This window comes from Rhinolophus sinicus, chromosome 14 (genome assembly GCF_057876585.1).
Source record: "Rhinolophus sinicus isolate RSI-liver-muscle chromosome 14, RSI-T2T, whole genome shotgun sequence".
NCBI classification, from domain to species: Eukaryota; Metazoa; Chordata; class Mammalia; order Chiroptera; family Rhinolophidae; genus Rhinolophus; species Rhinolophus sinicus.
This window is the reverse complement of record NC_142514.1, coordinates 170,074,335-170,089,156: the sequence shown is the minus strand read 5'-3', so window position 1 is coordinate 170,089,156 and position 14,822 is coordinate 170,074,335. Positions and strand designations below refer to the sequence as shown.

General features: G+C 38.4%; 1 protein-coding gene across 17 annotated transcripts in view; it reads left to right on the top strand.

The window, feature by feature from the left end:
* Positions 1-14,822, top strand: part of LRRC4C (leucine rich repeat containing 4C) — a 1,083,645-nt gene that overhangs the window by 932,963 nt on the left and 135,860 nt on the right. The window contains exon 8 of one of the 17 annotated variants that reach the window (XM_074336236.2): positions 932-1,199. The exons of the other annotated variants lie outside the window; for them this stretch is intronic. The gene's annotated coding sequence lies outside the window, so the exon portion shown is untranslated. The remainder of the gene's footprint in view (positions 1-931; positions 1,200-14,822) is intronic. 17 annotated transcript variants of the gene reach the window in all.

The window sequence follows — 14,822 nt, the reverse complement described above, 5'->3', positions numbered from 1 at the left end:
TGAGTATATAAATGAAAATCTTTTGCCAATTTAGTTTTCAAAGTTGGTAGTACTATGTTTATAATGTTTTCCAATGTCAATCAGGTTCATAATGAAGTGTAAAAAAGATGAAAAACTTATGTAAGATCAATAAACTATGTAAACTTTGGAATAAGCTGATGGCAGCTTTCTATGCTTATAGAAATTTTCAACACTTATAGAGATTGCGGGTATAATTTCATTTTAGTGATAATAACTACTATTTATTGAGCATTCGATATGTACCAGGCACTATGTTGAAAATAAAACACATATTTTTTCTTCTTAATTCTTACTTAGAGTATTGAAACACAAAAAGCCCGAGTAACTTGTCTGTGGTTATACAGCAACTAACCACTGGTTATACAGCAGCTAACCACTGGTGGAGATGGAATTAGAAACTGCATTTCTACTGACTTTAGTAATGAAATCAGAACCAGTAAACTCAAACTTATTGACTTGGTAACAAATAAATATGGCGGCTCACTGTCACCTAAACTGATACTCAATCTCAATATTTAAATTGGGATTGAAATGTCTGCAGTTTGCCTTTCCCTGGTTCCTGAAACAAAGGTTGTAACCAGATACTTAGGTCACGTACACCTTGCATATTTTTGCCAGTCTTCAGTTATATCCAAGTGTGCCCATAAGTGAGGAAGGGACAGTTTCTAACAAAGACTTGGGAAAAACTGTCCTCACTCACTCATCGTAACTAATGGACAGAAAAGCTTTGCAAAATGCTATGAGATCATCTGGAAACTCAGAATTGTATGAGAAATAAGGTCAATGCTATTAATAACTCTAGAGTTTAGTTACAATATCCTACAAACCTGGCAGGTTTGATCTCAGTGCTGTCATTTTTGTTCTCTCGGTGGCACTTGATACTATTGTTGGCTCTCTGAAATTCTTCCAGGGACTTGAGCGGCTGAGTGCAATCACTTCCTGTATCCATTTCACTGCATCCTCCTCCTGCTCCTTCCTTAAATGTTGAGGACCCCCCCTTCGAATCTGTTGTAGTCCCAGTCTCTGCATCTCTGAGAGATGTCAGCTGGGCTTGTTTTGAGAGATGACACTCAAATCCTTGGCCTCAGACACTTTGTGTATGCTGAAATCTCCACCACGAGCAAGATCCTGCTTCCTTCCCTGGCCTCCGATAGGCCTCCCAGACTGAATACAACAAGGTAAATGTTTATTCTCCCTCCAGGAGTCTGTATATTTTCAGTTTCAATGATCAGTATTTCTTTAACCTCCCTGATATCCAACCACTCATCAAATCTATTCACTATCTTAAACTCAGCTTTTTTGTGTCCCTTGGTCCAGATTCCATCTTTTCTCTCCTAGATATCTTTCTAAAGTTCTAGTTTTTCTAATGATGCCAAGTTTTCTTCAGTGTAATCCATTATTCATTCTTCCCTCAGAAGGACCATCCAAAGAAATAAAGCTAAAAATCTCCTTGTCTATATTCTATAAATGTATTTATAGAATAAAATCCATATTCTTCTCTTGATAACACAGTCTGGCCAGCCTATCCATGTCCTCTCTTGTCTGCCTGCCAAGCGGAGTGTTTTATTTCTCTGGAGATATCCCAGGCTACTTTCGGTGCAAGCTTTGAGAGAGCTACTGTATTTGTCTAGGGCATACTTTTCATATGTCAAATCTCAGAGCAAGTTACCTCTTCAGGGGAAATCTCCTATCTCCCCTTGGCCCAGTGAGTCTCCCTGTCCTCTGTACACCAACATTTTGTTCATACATCTGTGATAGCTCTTATCACTGTTAGAACATATCTACTTACCTGGCCAAAACACATTAGATTGTGATGTCTTTTAGGATAGGGTTCCATCTTACTCATCTCGTCATCTCTCACATTTAATCTCTCACATTTAATATAGCTCACAGGAATTTTCAATATAGTTTGGTGGAGTGACTGGTTAGCTCAGTTGATTAGAGGACAGTGCTAATAACACCAAGGTTGCCAGTTTGATCACCATATGGGCCACTGTGAGCTGCGCCTTCTCTCTCTCTCTCTCTCTCTCTCTCTCTCTCTCTCTCTCTCTATATATATATATATATATATATATATATATATATATATTTTGTTTTTTTTTTTTTTGTGTGTGGAACCAATAAATGGTTATTATTTTTTCTAGGGACCCATGTTTCAAAACTACTTTGCCCAATGAATACATTGCAATTTGTTCCTCTGTTTTTCCTAATTGAAAACACACATGCCAATCATCATTCTTGAAATGCACTGGATGGACATTGTGAACTTGAGTTGATATAAATTGAAGCAAAAGAAAAGATGTTTTAATCGTATGCAGTTGTATGAGAACATGCATGGTTCCTAGGTGGCTTTTTGAAATATTGATAACAGTTCTGTAAATATTTTTTAGTGTTACTTTGATGCAATAATTTATAGGTGCTAATGGCCCACTTCAGATTTTGCAATGCACACTCCTCAGTGGCATTGTTCACAAAGAATATTGTTCAGAAAATTGAAGGAGACCCTTGGAGTTGTGCATTGCATAAGCTGCGTAATTGCATGAAATGGGCCTTTCTACTCATGAATTACTATTGGAAAAAGGCATTGACTATGACTTTTAAATTTGAGTAATGCCCAAATATGGAATCTCATAATGGGAGGAAAAAAATATATTTTTCTTAGTAAAATTGTGTGCATTAAAATATTTGGTAAGCTGCAGTCACTGTTCACAATATGGAAGCACCTGATTGCATGGAGCCAGGTATACATTCCCAGGAGATGCTCTGGCTTCATGCTTCAAAAGGATGCTTCCTTCTTTCTCTCAGAAGAAACTGAATCAGATGAAAGAAAGTGCAAAAATGGTAATGTACTGTTTCATTATACCCTATAACGTGCTCCCATGTATAATGCACACCCACGTTTTGGGTCCAAACTTTTAGGATAAAAATCTTTTAATTTTTAATTCGAATTTTTATTTGTTTACATTTAGGTACTTGATTTTTGTATTATAAAGGAATTTTAGCATTTATTTTTAAAATATATTATGGTGCAAGAAATTTTGTCTAACAAATAATTGCAAAACACAAGAACAGATACAAGGTACAAGAAATTGTATGTGCCGGTAACAAATTTACGATGTTTACGCATCACAGAAGGCCAAGAAGAACTCTTTGTCATTGTAAATTCATCATAAGTTCATCAAAACCGATGATCATGTTCCAGGGTACTATTTTGCATATGGATATCGTTATTGATTTCTAGAGTTACACTTTTAACTTATAAGCATAGATAAAAGACTTAAAAAAACATTTGTATAGATACAGAATTAATACTACTCATGTATAATGAGCATCCTTATTTTTCCCTCACAAATTTGGGCAAGAACGTGTGCACTATACATGGCAAAATATGGTAGTTTAATTTTATTCAATCTTGAGAAATATATGCCTTGGGTATGTTGAATTGTGACATTTACTTTCCTTTTAGTCTTTTTTTAGAAAAAGTCTTTTCTTCTAGTTTTAGATGATTTCTTTCCAATTTAGAGATTACTATTATTAACCTAATAATAGTAATAGTAAAGGAGAGCATTGATAGTAATGCTTCCCAATGCTTTTTAAATTTAGTTATCCCTTGAATCCTCTCAACAACATTTTGGTCTCAGAATGTCCAAAGCAATGTTCCCTAATAATAATTTCTTGTTATAAAGAATCAGGAGTTGAGAAGCTCTGCAAGGGAAGGCTTACTTAGAAGCACTAGTGCTAAGTGTGATCTCTTGTTCTTGATAAACTACAAACTGCTGAGACAACACTGTTTTCTTGGGAGGGGTCCTTTAATTTCATCCCATTGATTTTGCCTAAATCACTGAAGGGAATGTAGGAGAATTAGCCATTTGATTATATTCTTTATTTATTGCTCAGATAGTATCTGCGATGGGAGTATTTTCATAGATTGAAAAAGAGTAAGGTCTTTTTTTTTTTTTTTCTTATGATGACTAATACTGTCCTATGATTTTTGAAATCATTTGTTATTATAAATGTGGTGCTGCCTAGAACAAGTTGATTGATTGATTTGTGGTGCTTAAATAGATATCCTACTGTCCACAGAGCTGATCTGTTTGTTTGTTTTTGTTTTGCCTGAGAAACACTGTACTAAGGACAATAAACATGTTTTCTTTGAATCAATGACTTGATGATGATGGTGGAAAGTTAAGTAACTCAAACATGGTTTTTTTAAAAAATGGTACAATGGTGCATGACATTTGAAAATGTAAAGGTGTGCCTCTCTTGAATGGTTTACAGTTGAATCTGAGCCAGACCTCAGAATGTGCTGAGTTTTGCAACTTCGAGGGGGTGGGGGGCAGGGGGAGAGATTGCTATGAGCTGGGCTGTTCTAATCTGGGCAGGGAGAATGTTGATAGCTTAGTTAGAGGTGCTCTAGTGAGAATTACCTCTGCATGGACCAGAGGATGTGTGTGAGTGAATTAATTTAAATGCATTATGGGGAGTGACTCCGATTTCTTTTAACTGAAAAGACAGACAGTTAGAAGCCACCCTAAAAGAGTTAACATCTACACAGTGGTGTTCAGGAAGGCAAGCATGGAACTATGAAGGCTTTCTCTGTATTGTTTGAACGTTGCCATGGTGACAGTTTCTAGCAGAAGTTACATGGTTTTCAATTTCCCAAAGTAGCCAACAGCCTTTCCCTCTCCTCACCCTTTCTTCAACCCTCCCTGTCTTCCTCAGTCCTTAGTCCTTACCTCCTCATCCTTCCCCTCCTCTCTGTCCTTTCTTTGGTTCTCACTTTCTCAACTTGTTCCCCATTGACAACAAAAACATTCCAACTCCACGAGGTCCCTTTCAGGCAGAACGTGAGTCAGACATATAGCCTTCTTCTCGCTGGGTTTCTTATTCCCCTGTCTACATATTAAAGGCCTAATTAGATGGAAGCTGTGGATGGAAGCAGGGTTGGGGCTTTCCCTTGTTGGTAGGACACAGAACATATTATAATAGTTGGTGTTGTGGTGATATGTTAATTGGATCGCTCCAGGCAAGTGCAGAGCAGCGGTCTCTGACAATTAGAAAGAACAATGACTTTACTATGAAGGAGCCCACTCTATTAACCAGTGGAGGGATTAGCATGCATTGCAGGTCGCTGCAAGGTTCCTGTAGACCCTGACAGCGATCTGTAGTTGGAAATACCTCCTGTCTCTTTAAAGCTAGGCTGCTGCCTCTTGTTTAGCTTATTTCACTGCCAACAAAAGAGAAATGAGGGGGCCAGTGAGAGATCTGGTTTAGTGGGTGGAGGAGAACCCGATCGCAGACCTGGGCCATAGGATATATTGTGGGCTGTTAGGAAGAAAGCTTTGCCTGCTTAATGCACGTGGCCAGTGAATTGTGAAATGGGTCTCATTAGAGCCTTTCATATCCCGGCATGTGCCAAAGTGCTTTGCCGGCACAGCGCCATCACTTCAGGTCCAACCCTGCTGCTCTTTGCAGCAGCCAAGAAGGGACAGAGGCTCTGTCTGTATTAAAGCCTTCAGTCCCATCGCTCTCTGTCTACTGTTCATTGTGAGGCGCCTCTGGGCCTTTCAATCCCATCAGGGATGGGGCACAACACATCTCCAAGGTGTTTGCACAGAGGAAATATGAAGGATTTCGAGCATCCCTGGTAGGTCTGAGGCAGCCAGTGGTGCTAACACCCAGAGGTTCTCTTTCTTTTTCCCAGGGCTGGCATTGAAGTTGTCTCTAGGCTTCCCTGCAAATATGTCCAGATACTCACCTGAAAGAGAGGATGGGTACTTCAGCCAAAGGAATCATGAGAGACCTTTGTGTAGTATTAGGTACAGAGGAACTCTTCGCTTTTTTTTTCTCAGATTTTCTCTAAAATTTGAGAATCAAATTTTATCTCCCAAAGCATAGCCCCATCAAAATGCTACTAGCTGCTAATAGGCTGAGTACTATGTGCCAGGCACTTTGCATTGGCTTTTACTCAGAACACCCAGTGATTCTACAAGTTTGACGATATAAAAGCATAGACATAGGAGCCAGATTGACCCGACCCCAGTCACTTTTTAGATCTGTGGCTTTGCACAGGTTTACTTACCCATTTAAACCGAAACTTTCTCATCTGCAACATGAGAATAAATATAGTACAGGGTTGTGGTGAGTTATAAGTGAAATAATGCAGGGAACACTTTTTAGCAGAATGCTTGCACATGGAAAACACTGAAGCTATTATTTGTAAAAATGTAAGAGGCATTTTCATACAGCAATATTGCAAAATAATCACTAGGCATGTGCCTCAGGCAGATGAAGTTAAAAATAATTAAGGGCAGATTGTTTAATGAAAAAGAAAAAAGAGCATTAGTAGATGAGTTTCTGAATTTCAAATGGTAAAGTTCCTGATATTTTTGGTATAACTCTACTGCTTGAAAAGCTCATTGAAATAAGCTTTTGTTGCATTCCTGCTGAATAGATAATTTTTATCCATCCATATTAGAGTGTTTTGTGGGACTGATCTCTCAGGCCTTGTATCAGTTGTGATGCTTTAGATTGGAAATAAGAGAACAAAATCTAACTAGGTTAAGCGGAAAAAGAAAAAAAAAATTACTGTCACATGTAGTTGAAAAGTCCTGAAGTTCACGAAGTTCAGGTATAGTCAGATCCAGGTGGTAACAATGTCACAGGGACTTCTGCTCTATTTTCTGTAATTCTCTTGGCTCAGTCCTCTTCCAATGTCGACTCCCCTCCTCAGACTATTGCTTTGTATTCCCTCACATCCACTAAAGAAAGTGTCACACTTTTGCCCCATTATTCCCAGAGAGCATCCTGAGATCCAAGCTGACTGCACTAGCTCAGGTCATATTCCTACACATGTACCAGACACTGGCTTCAAAAGAATGGATTTGAGGTTCAAATGAATCCCCAGAGGGAATCCAGGGGCTATTGAGAGACAAGAGGAATTAGGTGCTGGAGAGATCATCACAGATAAGGCCATACGTCTAAGATGGAGAGTGGGAAGCATAAATTATTTTGTTGCACATTGTAAGTTGCTAGAAGGGTTAATTTTGTGTTTACTTCTCTGTAATGTTCCCTTGCATTTAGGTATTGACGTTTTAATAACCATCTAAGGAGTTTTGTTCTTCCTGCAAATCATCTGGCTGTAGCTATCAATTTTTCAAAGAAATAACTTCAGCTGCACTCCTGCTATTTTTGCATTGCTCCTCTCGTCTGTTAGGAACAGTCTCTTGCTTTTCAAAGGGAATTTACAGGTTTTTCTGGAAGTAAGAACACAAAAGCAAAAACAAAAGAATCATCTCCTCTCAATAAAAGTTTCTTGGTAGATGTTCTTTAAACTGTCTCGAATACCCATGCTCTTGGTCACTTGCACCAGCTATGCGTGTGCTCCCATCCAGCCTTGATTACATCTAATTTGTCACTGCAAAGATCTCAGCCGTGACATAGTCCATCCTTGACTCTCCATTCTGCCTCCCTAAGGGTAATGATCCAGGTAATATGGCACGATGTCCTTTGCGTCTTCATCGGCAAGGTGGAAGAAAAAGTTATCTGGGCTTTGGATACAAGTCTTTGTTAAGATCTGTTCAAAGGACATGGCTGCTCGCCAAGTTCAAGGACTGGGAAAGATCTCTTTTGTCGCCTTTACACTGAATGTACCATGTTGTGCACAGTATGGACCCTTTATTCATACTTCCATAGTGACACACTCTGATTTGAGAATCAAACCAAGTTCATAACGCTTCTCCTAAACCCTGTTGTGGAGCAAACTGCTGGTGGTGTAGGTTGTGCCCGGAAAGTTAAAACAATGAAGAGTACCATGCTTTTGACCACCAGTTATACAGTAGAGATTGTGGTGGGTTATTTTACATATTTTATTTTATTGTGCCCTTACAAAAACTGTGCTAATAATGTGAAAAAATAAAAATAGGTAACATTTAGTGAGTGGTAACGTTTAGTATGTGTAGGCAGTGTTCGAAATGCTTTACGTTTATAATGGCATTGTAACCACAAGGAAATAAGCACTTCTTTTTAAACACAGGGAAAGGGAAGCTTAGATAGGCTCGATGACTTACCCGTCTCACAGAGCTAATAAATGACAGAACTCTGCTTTGAACTGGTCTACCTTGTGGTTTTTCTGCTGTGCTATGTAGCCTCTCACGTGAGATTACTTAAAAAAAAAATAAATAAATAAAAAATTGGTTTCTTTAAGTTTAAAGAAATAAAAAACACCAAAGACCTGTAAGTCTTTCCTCTACCATCACTTGCATTTAATTGTTCATGCTTTTTCTCTTCTTTCCCCAGGTTTCTCAGCTTTGATAGTCTCTTCTAGTATTTTTCAGCCTGTAGTTTGGCCCAGGGCAGCTGTTCAGCCACAGCTCTGGATATTTGAAAGGGAAGCTTTCCTTGTGCCACGTATTTGAAATGTAACCATTTGAGATCACCACAAATAAACCACAAGGGTGTTTTAGGATGCCTTGTTGTTTGTCATATGTTTGGAAGAGTGAGGAAGCATTTCATATCCCAGTGGTTTCCTGGCAACTGAACTTTCAATACTTCTACACATATTAGTAGTTGGCAGGCATTCTTCCTTGCAATACAATGGTACAAACAATCACATGCTTAGTTGCATAAGGAGGTACAACATATCTCTTGTCTCAGCTGTAACCATCAGAAGATATCCTCTTCCATTTATACAAGAAAGGGGACGTTGGACCCTTTCTGCCATAGCTCCTAAGTAAGATTCTTTATTCATTCCCACCAGGAGGGTCTGTGGGAGAGACAGAAGGGGATACCGCTCTGGGACACTGTTTTTGCTGGTTTCCCAAGAAACTACTAAACAAGATTGCTGTTCTCAGCTCATCTGGGCATTGGGCCAGATAGGAGGCAATACCCCAAATCAGCTTCCTTATTCCTTCGTCTGTCTTCTGCATATGAGACAGACTGCAGGGGTGGGGGGAGCAGGCACAACACACTGCGGTTGCAGGATTTGTGGGCACCAACAGATCCCATATATGTGCACATATAAACATATACACAGACAGGACCCGCTCCCCCCCACCCCCTTATCTCAGTGTCCTGGATTCCCACGTGACTTTTGATGGGCCTTCCAGAGACATAAGCCATTCATCCTTCTCTAGGATTCAAGATGCAGGGAGAAAGAACTGCACCCTGGGACAATGTGCAGGGCACGGTTTGACAGCTGAGAATTCTTCTTGTTGCCTACTGTATATTTGACCCAGTATCTTATATTCAAAAACTCTAAAGTGACTGTAATATCAGTTGTGGCTTCTTATCCCCAAATCTAAGGCATTTTAAAAACAAACTGAAGATGCTTGGTGCTGCTCACTCTTTTATGATATCTGAACCACTGCTTCCTGTCCCTCGGGGCTGGCAAGACCAAGTAGCTCCTTGCTTCATAGTGTCTTTAGAATATGCCCTTCTCCTACCCTGTTCGGGCTTTTAGCACTTATCCGGCCCAGATAACGATAGTCACGCCTGGATTTGCCCTTCTCTTTCCAGTCCATCTTTATCACCAGTTCTTTATCTTCCAGAGCACTGTTTCTCCGCTGTTCTCCTACTAGCAAACCCTCACTTGGAAAATAATGCTAGACCCTGAAAGCTGGCACTCCTCCCGAGCCTCTGTATCTCAGCTCTTAGTATTCTCTCAATTCTAGTATGTATTGCTTGGCTATGCTGCATTATTTGCCATTTCCTATATCCTGCTTTGTACGGGTAATTGTCCTCTGTGCCTGTTGTTTGTTTCCCCACCTAGAATGAAGGCTCCCTGAGGACAGCCCCTTCACTTACTCTTCTGTGTCTGCTTCTCCATGACTTACATATAGGAAATACTCAATATGTACTCTGTAATTGAACAACAACAACAAAAAATGTTTTTCTTTACAGGCTTCCAATGGCTGATTTTTTTTCCTTTTTTTATTTCTACACAGTGTTTGTTTTTAATTAGATTTCCCTGTTGTTGTTTTTTTGTTGTTTTTTAATAGGTGGCCTTGTGCACTCTGCTTGGGGCTAGGCAGTCTTTTCCATTAGGAGCCCTCACCTCGCAGTGTCATCTTTAAAATAAAAGGAACTCTTGGGGCAGCCAGTTAGCTCAGCTGGTTAGAGTGTGGTGCTAATCACACCAAGGTTGCTGGTTGGATCCCCACATGGGTCACTGTGAGATGTGCCCTCCTTAAAATAAAAATAAATAAATAAATAAATAAATAGGAACTCTCTTTTGCTGATTTTCCTACAAGGTCCCTTTGGCAAGTTGCTGTTTGAAAAGCAGTCATTCAGAGCTCTAGGTGTCCATTGGCTGTTTGCGTAGCAGGGATGTGGAGCTCCCTGGTAAAAGCAATGTGCTTCTGCGTATGAAGGTCTGCTTGTCTTCTTCAGAGGGCTACCTGCATCTGTGTTCTGTACTGCTCCCCTGGCAGGTGGAGGTCCCAGGATTTCCCATGGGATCTGCTCAGGTGTACGAGAGTTTCTTTGCCCAAGTTCCTGTTCTATGATCGTTATAAGGAGTACAATGAAGTTGTTACTCGTAATGTTTTAAATCTTCTACCCCTGTTTGCATCTGATTCTAATATGTAGTATTACTTCCTGAAGCTAATCCACAGAATGAGTGTGTGTCATGATGAAGTTTGCAAATAACAAATAGAGGAAAAGACGCCGAATGTCGTGAGTTTCACAAAATTAAATTCATGTGATTTCAAAAACCTGACCTTTACTATTTTTCCTTGTCATTTCATTGGAGGCAAAAGGTCCTTTTTTAATGAATGAAACTGGTAGTATATGGCATTTTAAAGATTTTTCTCTTATTGTCATTACCAAGCAAGATAAGTTTCACATATATGTGTATATATATATATATATATATATATATATATATATATATGTGTATGTAAAGCAGATATATATGTATAGATGTGTGTATATATATGTGTGTGTGTGTGCATATATATGTACATGTACAAGTCTATGGCAGTGGCTGCCATGTCTGTCACTGACTTCATCACTTCAGTAGTACAGAACACTGCCATCAGATACAAACTTTAGAGCCTTGGAAAAGAACTTGAGCAGGCGGTTGCGCGTGAAACAGGAAATGTGAGCCCACGTCACTATAGCTTCCCCAGCAGCATCTTCGTAAATAGCCCTTTTTCACTGCGCATCGCCGTGGTCCGCGGTAACTTTCCAGCGCTGATGCTGCTGGTGTCTGGCCACAGGACTCTAAGCAAGTCACTTCTCCTTTCTCAGCCTTCTGTAGAATGGAGTTTGATGTGGATGCTCTGCGAGGTTACCTTTAGCTCTCTCTTTCTACCGTCTAAGTGTTTCACAGAACTATTTACAGGTAGCGGGGCTATATTTGTCAGAGAACGGGAATGCATTTTCCTTGTCCCCCCTTCTCACATATTCTGGATGACTTATTTCCTTTCTTTACGTGTTCTTGCCCTCTTCTGTCTCCTTTCTCATCATGCTTGTCACATTTATTCCTTTCCTCTCCTTCTTCTAGCCAACTCCATCTGCACATTAGAGTTGCCATTGTGTGTGTGTGTGTGTGTGTGTGTGTGTGTGTGTGGCTATTCCGCAGGGTAAGCACTTCATTTCAGACTTGCTTCCACTAATTAACTACAAAATTAAGTAGGTGAATTCATTGATTCAGCACTTGGTTTGATGTTTATATTAACTCATTAAAAGAGCAGCCCAGGATATGGCCAGAGGCTTGACGGGAATCTCCCCCCTCCCCGAAATCTCCTTTGACTTCCCACACTAGAGCTATCTCCCTGTTTCTCAGAAATATTCATGCATCTGGGGAACAGCCAAATACCCACCAAAGTTGCCTCAGACAGGGATTCCATTCCTGTGACTACAGAAAGAATCATTTCTTGTTCTTCTCCATTCCCAGCTTACTGGCCTGGGCTTCAGTTCTACTTCTGATATACCTGGAGTATTCCCTTTGGATGCCTACTGATTCCTTGTCAGATACCCGTAGCCACCCTTGAGGAAAATAACCCTGAATACCTGGTGGAAATCCTCACCTTATTTCCATCAGAAAGAGTTTATGTAAGAGGCTGTAATAGGGTTCCACACCCTGCATCAGACCCATCAATGGATTTTCAGCCGAAGTACAGACTGAAAATCTATATTTCTTTCTGTTTTCAACAATCATTATCTTGTTTCATTCTTTGTTGCCTTAGCACACAATAACCACAACTGAATGACAGGAGTGGTGGCCATTTGTCACAAAATTGTGTTTACCTTTTTTTTTTTTTTTCCATTTCTATAGGGATTCATGGCTTCTTTCAACCCCCTACAAATAACATCTAGCTGATAAAATATGTTTTATGATAAAATAGAGTGGAATATGGTTTGTAATAGAGTACCATCCATCGTAAAAGAGGCTTTTCTTGGAGCCCATCCAAGCAGTTCAGTTACTTTTCTAAAATAATTGGATTAAAAGAAAAATGTACTAAATATGTGTTCTCTGATTTTCTATCCCTTCTGTACCATGTGCCCCGGTTAAAAGTCCTGAAATAAGTGACATTGCCTTAAGACAGTTCATTTTCATCGTTCCATTTATTAAATCATGTGCATTGATTGTTAGCAGAAATTGACCTTATCTTCCCACTGCAGCATCAGCAGTAGCCTTGATTGTTCTCCCTGCAGAACTTCATACACGCATCTACTACAGCACTGATCACACCATTTAGTAATTATGTTTATTAGCTATCTTCCACGCATTCTGAGCTTTTTTTTATGTAGGGCTACAGCCTTAGTCTTCTTTCTGTACCTCTGTGATACATAGTAGGTACTCAGTCAATGTTGAAAGAAATGAAGTGGTGAACACTTAAATCTTGGAGTTTGTTTAAAGCAAGATTTAATCCCTGTAATAATACAATTTGAATTTGAATAAACTTTCCTTTGGCAAAGTTGATATCATAATATTTTGAATCATTGTGTCTAAGAATGCTAATAAATTCATTCTATACACTTGTGTTTTACGACACTACTTTGTGTTTTAAAGCATATCTACACACGGTTTTAAAAAATGATTGAATCCTTGGTTACTTAAGAAAAATGTCCCAAAATAATCCGTAAGCTCTACTTTTTAGAATGCAACCATCTTATATTTGTAAATTTGTTCTGAGAGAGACAGAGACAAGAAGACACATAAAGTCATATCGGTTTGTCTTATATGGGCCAAATTAAATTGATAATTATTAATTCCCTTTTAATGTCCTATAGTATAAACATAAACATGCAAGTTTTTCCTAGTACAGTACATTCAAATTCAAAAATGCTTTCATTAATAATACATATACACACATATCCATATATAAACATATATGCATATATATATACACAGGTATATTTCTTGTTAGATCTTAGTTTAGAAGTCTGGATTTTACTGCTAGTGTTTCTCTGTACAGATATCATAATGTAACAGCATTATACTATTATTAAAATGTAAGTGAAACGTGGGGGATAATAGGGTAATGAAGGGTTATTTTACACTTGTTGAAGAATGATATTTTTTCACTATAAAAGGGATATACTTATAGATGGAATTAAGTGTGACATAATTGCTCATTCAATAATTTGTACAAGAAAATATTTTAAAATCATGTTCATTTGAAAGCCAGATACGTTTATCTCTTTCTAGCAAAGATGATAGCCCAACTAAAAAGTTAAAAGTAAAAAAAAAAAAAAAAAAAAGCACGTGTCATAGAAAAATTTTTTTATTAGTTTTAGGTGTACAAAAACAACGTAATAGTTAGACATTTATCATTTATATCCCTCACAAAGTGATAACTCCCCTCCCCCAATCTACTACCCCTCTGACATTGCATACAGCTGTTACATTTCCACTGTCTCTCTGCCTAATCCTGTACTCCACTTCTTGTAACTATATATATACATATATATACATATATATACATATATATACATATACATATATATATATACATATATATACACATATATATGTATATATATATATATATGTGTGTATATATATATATATATATATATATATATATATATATATATGCTTATAGTTGACATTCATTATTGTTCAGCTTCAGCTTCAGGTGTACAGTGCAGTGGTCAGGCATCTAATGAAGTGGTCTCCCTAATAAGACAAGTGTCCATCAGATACGCCACAAAATCTTGACAGCATTATTGATTACATGCCCCAAATTGACTTTGGTATCCTCCTGGCAATCTTGTGGTTATGACTGTGCTTTCTAAGCCCTTCACTTTCCCCATCATCCCCCCTCCTCCATCTGGCAACCCTCAGTTTTTCCTCTATGTCTCTGAGACTACTTCTGATTAGTTAGTTCATTTATTCTCTTCTTTAGAGTCCATATATAAATGAGATCATATGGTGTTTGCCTTTCTCTGTCTGATTTATTTCACTTAACATAATGTTCTCTAGGTCCATCCATAGTGTTGCAAATGGTAAGGTTCCATTCTTTATGGCTTCGTAATACTCTATTGTATAAATGTACCACAGTTTCTTAATCTAATCATCTACTGATGGGCAGTTTGGTTGTTTCCATGTCTTGCTATTGTGTATAGTTCTGCAATAAACATAGGGGTGCATAAACTTTTTTGAATTAGAGTTTTGGAATTCTCTGGATAGATACCTAGGAAGAAATGTTTACATTGCTTTCCATTCAAGAACTTGCTGCTTAAGTTCATTCAGCTCCTGACATATTTCTGTAGTTGAACTATAATAATTGATTGAAGTAAAATAGAGTTTTACAAAATAATTTGGGATATTTTGGCCAGTTTTGATACAA